The following is a 13819-nucleotide window of genomic DNA, read 5'->3' on the forward strand; positions in this document are numbered from 1 at the left end:
GAATATTAAAGTGAGGATGAAGAAATAAGGGTTCTGAACAAGTGAATAAGGGTTAGGAGTTAAAAGCAATATCAAAAAGGTGGGCATTTAGCTTAGATTTGAAGACGGCCAGAGATGGAGCTTGACGTACTGGCTCAGGAAGTCTATTCCAGGCATATGGTGTAGCCATTGAGCTGCTGTGAGTGGGCACGCTTTTATTTTGGCATACCAATGCGGCTTTGTGCTACTATTATATAATGGCTTAGAACTGAGCTAAGTGTGCCCTATTGTGGCACATATATCTTGACACTAAGGGGTCCTTTTACTAAGCTGTGGTAAAAGGGGACCTGCGCTTGCATCAGTGCCTGTTTACGACGTACGCTGAGGCCCCCTTTTACCACAGCAGGTAAAAGGCTGTCTTTTTTCACAAAAAGAAATGGCTGTGTGGTAAGTGAACCATTAAGGTGGCAGTAAGGGCTCCCGCACTAACCCAATGGTAACTGGGTAAGCACCGGTGCTACAAAAATAGAAAATATTTTTGTTGCACCGGAAATGACGTGCGCTGGGGGAGAGAACTACTGTCAGGCTCCTGCAATAGACTGGCGGTAGTTCCGGATTGGTGTGCAGCAAGCATGTTGTTGTGTGCCAACCCTTTAGTAAAAGGGCCCCTAAGTTATAGAATTGCCTCCTATTTGTATAAAGTTATGACTGCTTGTTCAACAGTCAGACTTATATGGAGAATCTGGCTAAATACAAGCATATATTTGTTTCTTTCATTTGGAATGCACCTAGCAAAAAGATTGTTTGAGTCAGCTCACAATAAAAACATTCATAATAAAAACAAAAACACACAAAACTCCAAATAGGTATATGGATAATTTGCTGGTATTTTTTTATGCATTCACCCCTAATTCTATAAAAGCCAAAAATTGTGTGCGCCCAATTTGTGCATGCTATTTATTTATTTAATTGAATAACAAGCTAATTAGTGCCAATAATTGACTTTTTAAGCAATTGTTGGCAGTAATTAATGTGCGTAAACTTAGGCTTAGGATCTGCACTTAAATTTTACATGTAAGTAAATAAAAGGAGAGTGGAAATGGGATGGTCCTGGGTGGAACAGGGGCATTCTTAGCATTTAAATGCATTGTTATGTTTAAATCATGTTTATTAGCAACAATCAAGTACATTACAAAGGCAACGATATAAACTTTTTCATAGTTCAATTAAGAAAAATAAAATTCACAAACAAATCCCCCCCCCCAACAAAACAACCCCCCCCCCCCCCCCCCCCATGTGGCATTGTACGAAATCAGGAAGCAAACAGTTGAAAAAGGCAAGTTGAGGCCATGACTATGAGCCCATGGACTCAAGAAAGACCAAAATTGTTCCCAAATTCTCTAAAAGCAGAGTCCTTTAGGTGATTGAAGGTCATGCATATCAAACTGCTGCATCTGAAGTAGTAGAATCATCTGCTGTTTCCAAAGAGACAAGGAAGGGGGCTCTGAAGACAACCAGAGAAAGAGTATGGTTCTTTTGGCCATTAAAAGACCACGGGTCAGGAACCCCTTCAATCCCGGCAACACAGATAAAGGTATATCATATTGTCCAAAAAGAATTTATGGTTCACATTTTAGTGCCCTGTTTCACAGTCCCTTAATATAGTCTAGTAATTGTTGCCAAAATGACAGGACTTTAGGGCATATGCCCAAGGGAAACGTCCTGTTGAAGACATTTAAGGCAACAATCCCTGTCTGGAAAGCTCTACGGGGAGATATATAAAGACAAAGCACAAATTTATAATGCTTCTCCAAGTACAATGCATTAGAAGTTGCAGTCTTAATGGAGAGTAAGCTGGACCACATGGTATCCGCTGCCAATTTGGTGTGTAGGTAAGTCAAGACCAAACGAGAGAGGCCAAATGAGCAAAGTCAATATCTGGTGTAATATCCAATAACAAATGATGGTGAAAGGAGAGTGGTACGCTCTGTTGAGATTCCAAAGTGAATGCAGTAGAGATGGTGTCTTGCCCATCCTCACATAATTGTTGCCAAGGTAGGGATTGTACACAATATTTTAGTTGTAGATAAGCAAAGTGGTCCGCTTCTGGAAACTGAAACTGTTGTAGTTCTGGGAAGGGTTTCAACTTGCCATCCTCAGTAAGTAGTTGAAACAAAAATCTATGACCTTTAATTGACCAAGCATAAAAAGCTTTATTGTCACTTCCTAGGGGGAAGCCCTGATTGTGCTGTATTGCCAAAAATGGCGTAACAGCTGCAGAGAACTGGTGCCGCCGACAGAACCACCTCCAGACTGCCCGCAAGGGGTGACAAAACAACCCCAATTGTTTAAACTCATGAGGTAACACCCTGCCAGTGGTATGAAGTAAACAGACTGAAATGAACCTTAGGTATCAACTTAGTTTCCAAAGAAGTAACTGAAAAATACTCCATATTCCTAAACCAATCATTTATATGTCTCATAACATTGGCAATAGACAAATATCGCAACTTTAAAAGCCCCATTCCCCCGTGCAACTTATGGAGTCATCATAAGTACATAAGTGTATAAGTATTGCCATACTGGGACAGACCGAAGGTCCATCAAGCCCAGCATCCTGTTTCCAACAGTGGCCAATCCAGGTTACAAGTACCTGGCAAGATCCCAAAACAGTACATTTTATGCTGCTTATCCTAGAAATAAGCAGTGGATTTTCCCCAAGTCCATTTTAACAAAGGCTTATGGACTTTTCTTTTAGGAAGTTATCCAACCCTTTGTAAAACCCTGCTAAGTTAACTGCTTTTACTACATTCTCTGGTAATGAATTCCAGAATTTAATTACATGTTGAGTGAAGAAATATTTTCTCCAATTTTATTAAAATGTACTACTTTGTAGATTCATTGCATGCCTCCTAGTCCTAGTATTTTTAGAAAGAGTAAACAGGCGATTCACGTCTACCCGTTCCAATCCATTCATTATTTTATAGACCTCTATTATATCTCCATTCAGCCATCTTTTCTCCAAACTGAAGAGCCCTAGCCAATTTAGCCTTTCCTCATAGGGAAGTCATTCCATCCCCTTTATCATTTCCATCTCCCTTCTCTGTACCTTTTCTAATTCCATTATATCTCTTTTGAGATGCAGTGACCAGGATTGCACACAATATTCAAGGTGCGGTTGCACCACGGAATGACACAAAGGCATTATAATGTCCTCATTTTTGTTTTCCATTCCTTTCCTAATAATACTTTACATTCTATTTGCTTTCTTACCTGCTGCTGCACACTGAACAGAAGGTTTCAATGTATCATCAACGATGACTCTTAGATCCCTTTCCTGGTCGGTGATTCCTAACGTGGAACTTTGTATTAAGTAGCTATAGTTCAGGTTCCTCTTTTCCACATGCATCACTTTGCACTTGCTCACATTAAATGTCATCTGCCATTTGGATGCCCAGTCTCCCAGTCTCGTAAGGTCTTCTTGTAATTTTTCACAATCCTCTTATGATTTAACAACTTTGAATAACTTTGTGTCGTCAGTTAATTACCTCACTAGTTACTCCCATCTCTAGGTCATTTATAAATATGTTAAAAAGCAGCGATTCCAGCACAGACCCTTGGGAAACCCCACTATCTACCCTTCTCCATTGAGAATACTGACCATTTAACCCTACTTTCTGTTTTCTATCTTTTAACCAGTTTTTAATTCACAGTAGTACACCACCTCCTATCCCATGACTCTCCAATTTTCCCTGGAGTCTTTCATGAGGTACTTTGTCAAATGCCTTTTGAAAATCCAGATACGCAATATTAACTGGCTCAACTTTACCAACACGTTTGTTCATCCCTTCAAAGAAATGTAATAGATTGGTGAGGCAAGATTTCCCTTCACTAAATCCATGTTGATTTTGGGGCTCATTTTCAAAGCACTTATACTTATAAAGATCTGCAGGTTACTCTTAGGCATATTTTCAAAGCACTTAGCCTCCCAAAGTGCTTTGAAAATATGCCTCTATGTAACTTTATAAGTCTAAGTGCTTTGAAAATACGCCTCTTTGTCTCATTAATCCATGCTTTTGAATACGCTCTGTAATATTGTTCTTTATAATATTCTCTACCATTTTTCCCGGCACCAACATCAGGCTCACTGGTCTATAATTTCCCGGATCACCTCTGGAACCTTTTTAAAAAATTGGCGTTACATCGGCCAATCTTCCGGTACCATGTTTGATTTTAAAGATAAATTACATATTACTAACAATAGTTCTGCATGCTTCATTTTTCAATCCTATCAGTACTCTGGGATGAATACTGTGTGGTCCAGGCGATTTGCTACTCTTCAATTTGTCAAATTGCACCATTACATCCTCCAGGTTTATTAAGATTTCATTCAGTTTCTCCAACTCGTCAGCTTTGAATACCATTTCTGGAACTGGTATCTCTCCCAAATCTTCAGTGAAGACCGAAGCAAAGAATTCAGTTAATCTTTCTGTTATGGCTTCCCTGAGTGCCCCTTTTACTCCTCAGTCATTTAGCAGTCCAACTGATTCTTTTGCAAATGGCTGCGCCTACAGTTAGGTGCGATCCCCAAGTGTAAGCACTAGTCTATAAACTGTGCCTAACTTTAAGCATGGCTTATAGAATAGTGCTTTTCTTGGCACCAAATATAGAATCTAGCCCTCAGTAACTGGCTTAATATCTCTTAGTATGTCTTTACATATTTCTTAGCAGCAGCTTATCTCTACTTAGGGGTCTTTTTAGTAAAGCTTAGTGCACTCTAACTACTAAGAATCCCATAGATATAAAATATGCTTCTTGGCATTTAGCGCGCACTAAGCTTTAGTAAAACAACCCCTTAATTTGTTAGTTTGGATGTAATCAACTAAAATGGTCTCAAACCAATGTGAACAAATTAGGAGTGTAGTTACTAAGGCGTGTTATAGATACAGTGCGTGTTATTTTCCCCTTAACACACATTGAAGGGCAATAATGTGTGTTATATTATCATAAAGCATGTTAATATAAGGTATCAAAGACTAATAATAATAATAATAAAAAGAACAATAGTGGGTTTATATACCATTAGATCCTGGAGCTCTGAACGGTTTACAAAAGATAAAAGAATCACATAAAAATTAGGGATACAAAAATAAAATAAAACAATAACATCAATCAATATTCAGCCTACTGGAGGATTTTGTGGAGGATTCAGGGCCTTAGACAAACATCAGTATGACTTTTGGGTGGCACATGGGGTAGAGACCCTTCATATCATCCACGGATAGTTTGCAAAAAGGATCAAATGAAAAGAAAATCTTTGGTGATACTGGATGAATTCGCTGCATTTGACACTGTAGATATTGAATTTTTATTGTGTAGGCTAAGATCATGTGGATTACAGGATACAGTGATACATACAATGGTTTAAATCCTATTTCAACGGACGTACATTCCAAGTGAGAAATGGTGGGTCTATTTCATGAGTAGTTACAGTGTCAGAAGGCGTTCTGCAGGGTTCAGCTTTGTCTGCCCTTTTGTTTAATCTGTACACGGCTCCTTTAGGATCAGTATTTGAAAAGCTAGATGTACAGTTTCGGTTATGTGCCGATAATGTGCAGTTTGTTTTTCCTGTAGAAGGTAGCTGGGATGATTCGTAGTGTCAGCTATCAGAATTCTTGGATGAGGTCAAAGGGTGGATGTGTGCCAATAAATTGGTTTTCAATGTAAACAAAAGTGGAATAATGCTGGTTGGGAGAGCGGAGGAGCCAAGCTGGCCTGATGCTGTAAACGTGGGAGAAATAACACTGCCAGTGAAACGGAAATTAAGGTCTTTGGCGGTGATCCTAGACTCAGGTTTGACCATGCAAGATTAGACCTCACGTTGTTTGCTGTTCCTGTTTTCAACTGAGATTCTTAAGTAAATTGAAGCCTATATTATCTGCTGCTGATTTTAGAACTGTAATTCAAGCTTTGGTCATATCAAGATTGGATTATTGCAATGCTCTGTACCTTGGGATTACAGTATCCAGGTGCAGGGCATTACAAATTGAACAGAATGCAGCAGCTAGGATGATTGCAGGGATAGCCAAAAGAGAGCACACTACACCTGTATAACATAGGCAGGCTGCACACATCTTTGCTCTCAGCCCACATACAGAAGGCATACAATAACTGAGCAAGAAGCAAGTTTTGGGAATAAATGGCTACAACTTTGCTAATACACATTAAGATAACCCCAAGGAAGCACCCGAGCCTTGAGTTTTGTGTTGCAGATGTCTTCTCCCCGCCATGCCTTTCCAGCTAGGGAGCATGACTCTCTGGTCCATATAGCGGCCAGCCATACCTCCTTCTCCAGCATAGCCGCGTGTATGTCTGCTTTGGACTGCACCCCAGTCTAGCATTCCACCTGCTGTTAGAGCCAGCTAGGTGATCACTCTGTCACTAGTGTGTGTTCCTGTCCTCGGCTCAAGCATTCAAACTCCCTTTCATCCACTGTTCCAGCACCTCTAGCAGTTACTAGGCTTGAGTGCCTCTGCCACAACCCGGGGTTGCAAAGCATTCCCCGGGTCCCCCCTTCCCCATTAGCAATGTCTCTCTAGGGCTTCCTGAAAATCATTGATGAGCAGGTCCTCTGCAACATCAAAAAGATGAACTGCATCCTGCCTGAAGTCTCCTGGGATGAGAGGGGATGCCCAGTTGTTTCAGATTTTCACTCCACCAAGGTGCTCTGTCCACAATCCAATTTGGTGATTCACCTTTTTTATACTTCTGGACCACAACCTGGAATCGTCCACTTACAGGCGAGGGATGTTGTTGGACCAGAGAAGAATGGTTCTGTCCAGTAGAAAGGACAGTTCGAAGAGATCATGCCTCACCATTGCAATGAGATGCCTGCAGAATGTCTGGCTGATGTCATTGCCCCCTAAGTGAATGAGCAAGGCACCTAGGGGGTGGGATGGGCATTGCTGCTTTGTGGGGCACACCTGCAACGAGTCACAGAGCCCGGGTAAGCCATTCGGGAGAACACTTTAAAGCAGAAACAGGCAGGGGTCCAAAGCCGTGCTGGTTACAGGGGCCTACCTACCTGGAACTAGGAATAGATCTTCTAGAAAAATCACCTTAGTCTCAGAGTCCAGTCTAATTCAAATTGGCATCTCAATTCAGTTTCTTACATACCAAGGGAATACCAACTGAAGTAGAATGGCAAAGAAATGTTAAATTACCTGAAGATATTGGCCCTTTAAAGAAGCAATTTAAAAAATAAAGTTTTGCATAAAAGTACAAAAATTCTGCAGGTCAGCTTGCTTGCACTGTTTTGAAAGGGTGCATCTTTTACCTAATGACGTAAATGTCTTCAGCTTTTGGAAGGGAAAAAAAGTCCACAGCAGGAGCAGACTAACCATATGGGCAACCGGGCAGTGCACGAGGGCCCTGAGACCTCATGGAAGTGGGAGTCTCAGTACTTCCATGTGCCCTCCATCCCCTGGACTGGGACCAGGATGCCCCCTTTCTCTCCTCTTCCTATGCTCCTTCTCCAACCCCCCCTTTCCTCCATGCAGGCAGAGGCATCAGCAGCTACATTGGCCATCTGCTGCTGACACTGGAACTTCTCTCTGCTGCAGCCCGACCATTTCTGACATAACTTCCTTCTTGCACAAGAGCGAACTGCAGCAGAGGGAAGTTCTGTCATCAGCGGCAGACGGCCAATGTAGCTGCTGGTGCCTCTGCCTGCATAGAGGAAAGGAGGCTTTGAGGTACCTGGAGGCTGAGCTGTACTTGCAGCAGCTGGACTAAAGAAAAAGGTCAGTGGCACTGGCAGTAAAGACAGGAAGAGAGGGAGCCAGCAGGACCTAGGGAGAGAGAGGGGGAGAGAAGGGAGGGAGGGAGGGAAGGCTCCCAGGCAATCCTTATTGCCTGGGAGCCCAGATCACTTTCAGTCCGCCCCTGGTCCACAGCAAAAATTTAAAACAGAAACTTGTGCAAATAACTCTGTGAGAGGTATTGCTGACAAATGAGTACTTCAATGAGTTGAGGACACCTAAAATAATGAGAAAGATTCAAAACTACAAGCTGAAACATACTGTGTTAATTAACAGTAGACGACTTTAATTCATATCTTTCTATAACAAATTAAAAGTAACAGCGGAAGCACAAAAGTTGCAGAAATGTGATGAAAATAGAAAGGAGAGATGCCAGAAGAAGTTATTTAGGCAGAATGCAAGGCAATTCTATAGGGGATTATGGTAGAATATTAGCAGAGTTAAAGCACCACTAACTAAAGCTGAAACCCTGCAAATCTGGAAAAACTTTATATGAGGACCCTGTAGAGCACAACAGAAAAGCAGAACAGTTACCCAGCATAGAGAAGGTACTGGAAAGGGCATTGAAACTATGAAATAATTTGAGGTAGTAACTAAAGAACTGGAAACCAGATTGAGAAGAACCCTAGACTGGAAAAGCCTTGACCTTGAAGGGGTGCCACACTATTGAGTGAAACATTTAAAATCCCTTTATCAAGATTTGACAGACTTCAAAAATCAATAGTTGTTCAGAATGCCAAAATTAACACCATAATGGTTAATAACAAGAACTACTACTACTACTACTACTACTTAGCATTTCTATAGCGCTACTAGGGTTACGCAGCGCTGTACAAGTTAAAACATGGGGAAGGACAGTCCCTGCTCAAGAGAGCTTACAATCTAAAGGTAACAAACTATGTAGTCAGTGTAGTCAGTGTATCATGAATGGGGAAGGTGGTTAGGCGCCAAAAGCAAGGGAGAAGAGATGGGTTTTGAGTAAGGACTTAAAGATGGGCAAGGAGGGCGCATGGCGTATGGGCTCGGGGAGTCTGTTCCAGGCATAAGGTGATGCGAGGCAGAAGGGACAGAGTCTGGAGTTAGCGGTGGTGGAGAAGGGTACAGATAGGAGTGATTTGTCCTGAGAGCGGAGGTTACGGGTGGGGACATAGGGGGAGAGGAGGGTAGAGAGGTAATGGGGGGCTGCAGATTGAGTGCATTTGAAGGTCATTAGGAGAAGCTTGAACTGAATACGGTAGTGAATCGGGAGCCAGTGAAGCGACTTGAGGAGAGGGGTGATATGAGAGTATCGGTTCACGTGGTAGATAAGACGTGCAGCGGAATTTTGGACAGATTGAAGGGGGGATAGGTGGCTAAGCGGGAGACCAGCAAGGAGAAGGTTGCAATAGTCAAGACGAGAGGTAACGAGTGAGTGGACGAGGGTTCGGGTGGTCTGTTCAGAGAGGAATGGGCGGATTTTGCTAATATTATAGAGGAAGAAGCGACAGGTCTTAGCTGTCTGCTGGATATGGGCAGAGAAGGAGAGGGAGGAGTCGAAAATGACTCCGAGATTGCGGGCTGACGAGACGGGGAGGATGAGGGCGTTGTCAACAGAGACAGAGATTGGGGGAAGAGGAGAGGAGGGTTTGGGTGGGAAGACAAGGAGCTCAGTCTTTGCCATGTTCAGTTTCAGGTGACGGTTGGACATCCAGGCGGCGATATCTGAGAGGCAGGCCGAGACTTTGGCCTGGGTTTCGACTGTGATGTTGGGAGTGGAGAGGTAGAGCTGGGTGTCATTGGCATAGAGATGGTACTGGAAACCATGTGATGAGATCAGTGAGCCCAGGGAAGAGGTGTATATTGAGAAAAGAAGCGGTCCAAGGACAGATCCTTGGGGAACTCCAACAGAGAGCGGGACGGGGGTGGAAGAAGAGCCATTAGAAGATACTCTGAAGGTGCGTTGGGAGAGATACGAGGAGAACCAGGAGAGGACGGGGCCCTGGAATCCAAATGAGGACAGTGTGTCAAGAAGTAAATTATGATTGACGGTGTCGAAGGCGGCAGATAAGTCGAGGAGGATAAGGATGGAGTAGTGACCTTTGGATTTGGCAAGGAATAGGTCATTGCAGACTTTGGAGAGAGCTGTTTCTGTTGAGTGTAGTGAGCGAAAGCCGGATTGAAGCAGATCAAGGATGGCCTGAGAGGAGAGGAAATCAAGGCAGCGGCTGTGGACAGCTCGTTCAAGTAATTTGGAGAGGAAGGGTAGAAGGGAGATGGGGCGGTAATTGGAGGGACAGGTGGGGTCAAGTGATGGTTTTTTAAGAAGTGGAGTGACTACAGCGTGCTTGAAGGTGTCAGGGACAGTAGCAGTGGAGAGAGAGAGGTGAGGATATGACAGATTGAGGGGTTAACTGTAGGAGAGATGTTGGTAAGCAGATTGGTGGGAATGGGGTCAGAGGAACAGGTGGTGCATTTAGAGGAAGAAAGAAGGCGAGCAGTTTCCTCTTCGGTGATCTCAGGGAAGGAGGAGAAGGAGGACAGGTTAGGTTGGTTGAGGGAGTGGGTTAAGAAGTCACAGGGAGGAGAAGGCTTGGAGGTGAATTCAAGGTTTATCTTCTGCACTTTATCGCGGAAGTAGTCAGCTAATGTTTGAGGAGAGAGTGAGGGGGGAGGGTGGGAGCGGAGGGCACTTTAAGTAGGGAGTTGAGGGTTGTGAAGAGGCGACGAGGGTTGGAGCCAAGAGAATTGGTTAATTGAGAATAATATTCCTGTTTGGCAAGGAATAGGGAGGACTGGAAGGAGGATAGCATGAATTTGTAATGGGTGAATTCTGACAGGGTGCGAGATTTCCTCCAGAGTCGTTCAGCAGATCGGGTGCAGGAGCGAAGGTAACGGATGCATGGGGTTAACCAGGGCTGAGGATTAATGCGCTTAGTGGGGCGAGAGACAGATGGTGCTAGGGTATCCAGAGCAGTGGAGGGAATTTCATTGTAGGTAGAGACAGCCATGTCGACAGATTCAGAAGACGAGATGGACGGGAAGAGATTGGAGATGTGAGAGGATAGGGTAGGGGGGTCGACAGCTTCTCCTTTCAGAAGGGGATCCAGCTGACATCCCTCAAACTGTCACCCCATAACTTGCTTACTTATGATTTACAGGTAGTTCATTGACTTCAATAGATATAAATAGAATATCTGCACACATAGAGTTTAGTGACACTTATTAAGATAAAGGACCTAAAATTGAAAGACAACTATTTAACTTTCTGAAAACGCTTAAAGGCCCACCTATTCAAAAAATACATCTCTGCTGAACCAACCTAATGATCAACTGGACCAATCAGATCTACCCATAAATGACAGATGGAATGAAAAAAGGCACAAGCTCACAGCAACCAACCTGGACCCAAACACTTATCTTAACTCGCCAATCTTACATCCGTACTCACAACTACTGGTCGACCAATAAGTCAACTCAACTTGACTTGTTGCAATCCTATTTGACTCTGTTCGCAATTCTCCAACAATGAATCATGCAAACTGAACTGAATCTCCTAAGGTCATTGCCTAACCCATTACTTCTGTGAGAGACCTCTAGAAACTCTCGCTATACCTATTGAATTGTGAACCCCATCCAACAACTGTTAACCCCACTTATTACCTTCCCCATTGTTCCATATAAGCCACATTGAACCTACAAATAGGTGGGAAAATGCTGGATACAATTGTAATAAATAAATAAATAAATAAATAATACTGCAGAAGAATAGAAGGGCGATAAAAGAGAAGCAAACAGAACTGAAGACCAGCTGATGCTATTATGACTAGATGTAAGAAAATTAGAAACCTCAGTACAGCATAGATGACTATAAGAAAGATTTCAATAGCATTCTTTTTCTGTTACTGTCTCCTTGGCCACAAGTCAGAAAAGAAGCAGCCAAAAACAAACAAACAAACAAACAGTGGCTGACAAATAGAAGTTTATTAAAGAGTAAACTTTGGTAATAAAAATGTACTTGTGTTGTCCTACCATATAGACATACTAGTAAAAGCACAATCAGGCTTATTTTTGAAAGAGAAGGGCGCCCATCTTCCGACACAAATCGGGAGATGGTCGTCCTTCTCTCAGGGTCGTCCTAATCGGCATAATCGAGAGCCGATTTTGGGCATCCTCAACTGCTTCCCGTCGCGAGGACAACCAAAGTTCACGGGGGCATGTCGGCACCATAGCGAAGGCGGGACTGGGGCGTGATTAAGAGATGGGCGTCCTCAGCCAATAATGGAAAAAAGAAGGGCATCCCTGACGAGCACTTGGCCGACTTTACTTGGTCCATTTTTCTTTCGACCAAGCTGTGAAAAGGTGCCCGAACTGACCAGATTACCACCGGAGGGTATCGGGGATGACATCCCCTTACTCCCCCAGTGGTCAGCAATCCCCTCCCACCCTAAAAAAAAAAACTTTGGCACAGCTGAAGACAGCACCTCCACCCTCTACGGCCCCACAACTCCCTCACAACAAGAAAGCAGATCCCACTCCAATGACAACATCCAGCCATGACAGCAGCAGCCAGATGACATCATCAGTGTCATAATATTTGAGGGGTTTCAGTTATAACCAGAAAACCTAAATTCCTCATTGGGGGTGTTTCACTGGAGTTTTTATTTAGGGGTCCTTTTACCAAGCTACAGTAAAGAGGGCCCTATGGTAGCAGCGGGGGCCATTTTTGCCATGCTCCAGGTCCTTTTTACTGCAGCAGGTAAAAAGCCCCTAAAGAAGACATGGCCATGTAGTAAGATTATTCTTACTGTCTGGCCATATGGGGGTGGGGGGGTGGGGTGGTGGTGGTAAGGGTTCCCATGGTAACCCGGAGGTAACTGGGCAGCATGTGGTGCTGGCCGATTACTGCCATATTAGCACCATGCTAGAAATTGTGAAATTATTTTCCATAGTGCTGGAAATGGTGCATGCTCGAGGTGGATCTTCCACCGGCAGTCGCTTTCTGCCAACAGTAGTTCCGGGTTGCCGCTCACCAACGCTTTAATAAAAGGGTCCCTTAATGTATGCTGTAGTATATTTATTAGACTTTTTTGGCTTTTTGGATTTTGGTCTGTTGTCTTTGCTCATATTTTATTATGTTTGTTATGATGTGTTTTACCTTATTTATTATGTTATTTTATTTATTTTATTCTATTAGCATATTATGCATTTTTATTATTTTACTTGTTCTAATTTTTAATATATTGTATACTGCATTGTTGTTGTTATTTCTAAAGGCAGCTTATTTAATTTGTAATTAAACTAAATTAAACTAATCAAAAATCAGAAACTCTACCTATAAAATACTAAAGATGTTTATTGGGGACTTGCAGGTGGCAAGATTCAATATGAACACTGCAATCAAAGTCTAACCAGATTATTTTCGAAAGTGATCGCCGGCCATTTCCAGACATAAATCGGGAGATGGCCGGCAATTTCGGAAAAGCGGCGAAATCGGTATAATGGAAAGTGGCATTTTTGACAGCATCGCCGCTTTCCCGTCGCTTCGCCGGCGAAAGTTCAAGGGGGCGTGTCAGTAGATTAGTGAAGGCAGGACATGGGCAGGCATGGGCGTGGCTACCCGATGGCCGGCTTTCGCCGATAATGGAAAAAAAAAAAGCGGCGTTAAGCAGTATTTCACCGGCTTTACTTGGTCCTTTTATTTTCACAACCAAGCCTCAAAAAGGTGCCCCAACTGACCAAATGACCACTGGAGGGAATCGGGGATGACCTCCCCATACTCCCCCAGTGGTCACCAACCCCTTCCAAACTAAAAAAATAAAACTAAAAACCTTTTTTGCCAGCTTGTATGCCAGCCTCAAATGCCATACCCACCTCCATGACAGCAGAATGTGTTGTATCCTCCGACAGCCTTTCCCTGGTTGCGATGTGGCTCTCGGGTGAGTGTGACATCTTTTCTGTTAGGTGCCCTGCAGAGTCACATTACCAATGCATTGTGGTGGGTGTAGGGTACTGGGCTCTACTCCCATGGTGCTTTCCCCCCC

Source organism: Microcaecilia unicolor, chromosome 1, assembly GCF_901765095.1.
Source record: "Microcaecilia unicolor chromosome 1, aMicUni1.1, whole genome shotgun sequence".
In the NCBI taxonomy this organism is placed as follows: Eukaryota; Metazoa; Chordata; class Amphibia; order Gymnophiona; family Siphonopidae; genus Microcaecilia; species Microcaecilia unicolor.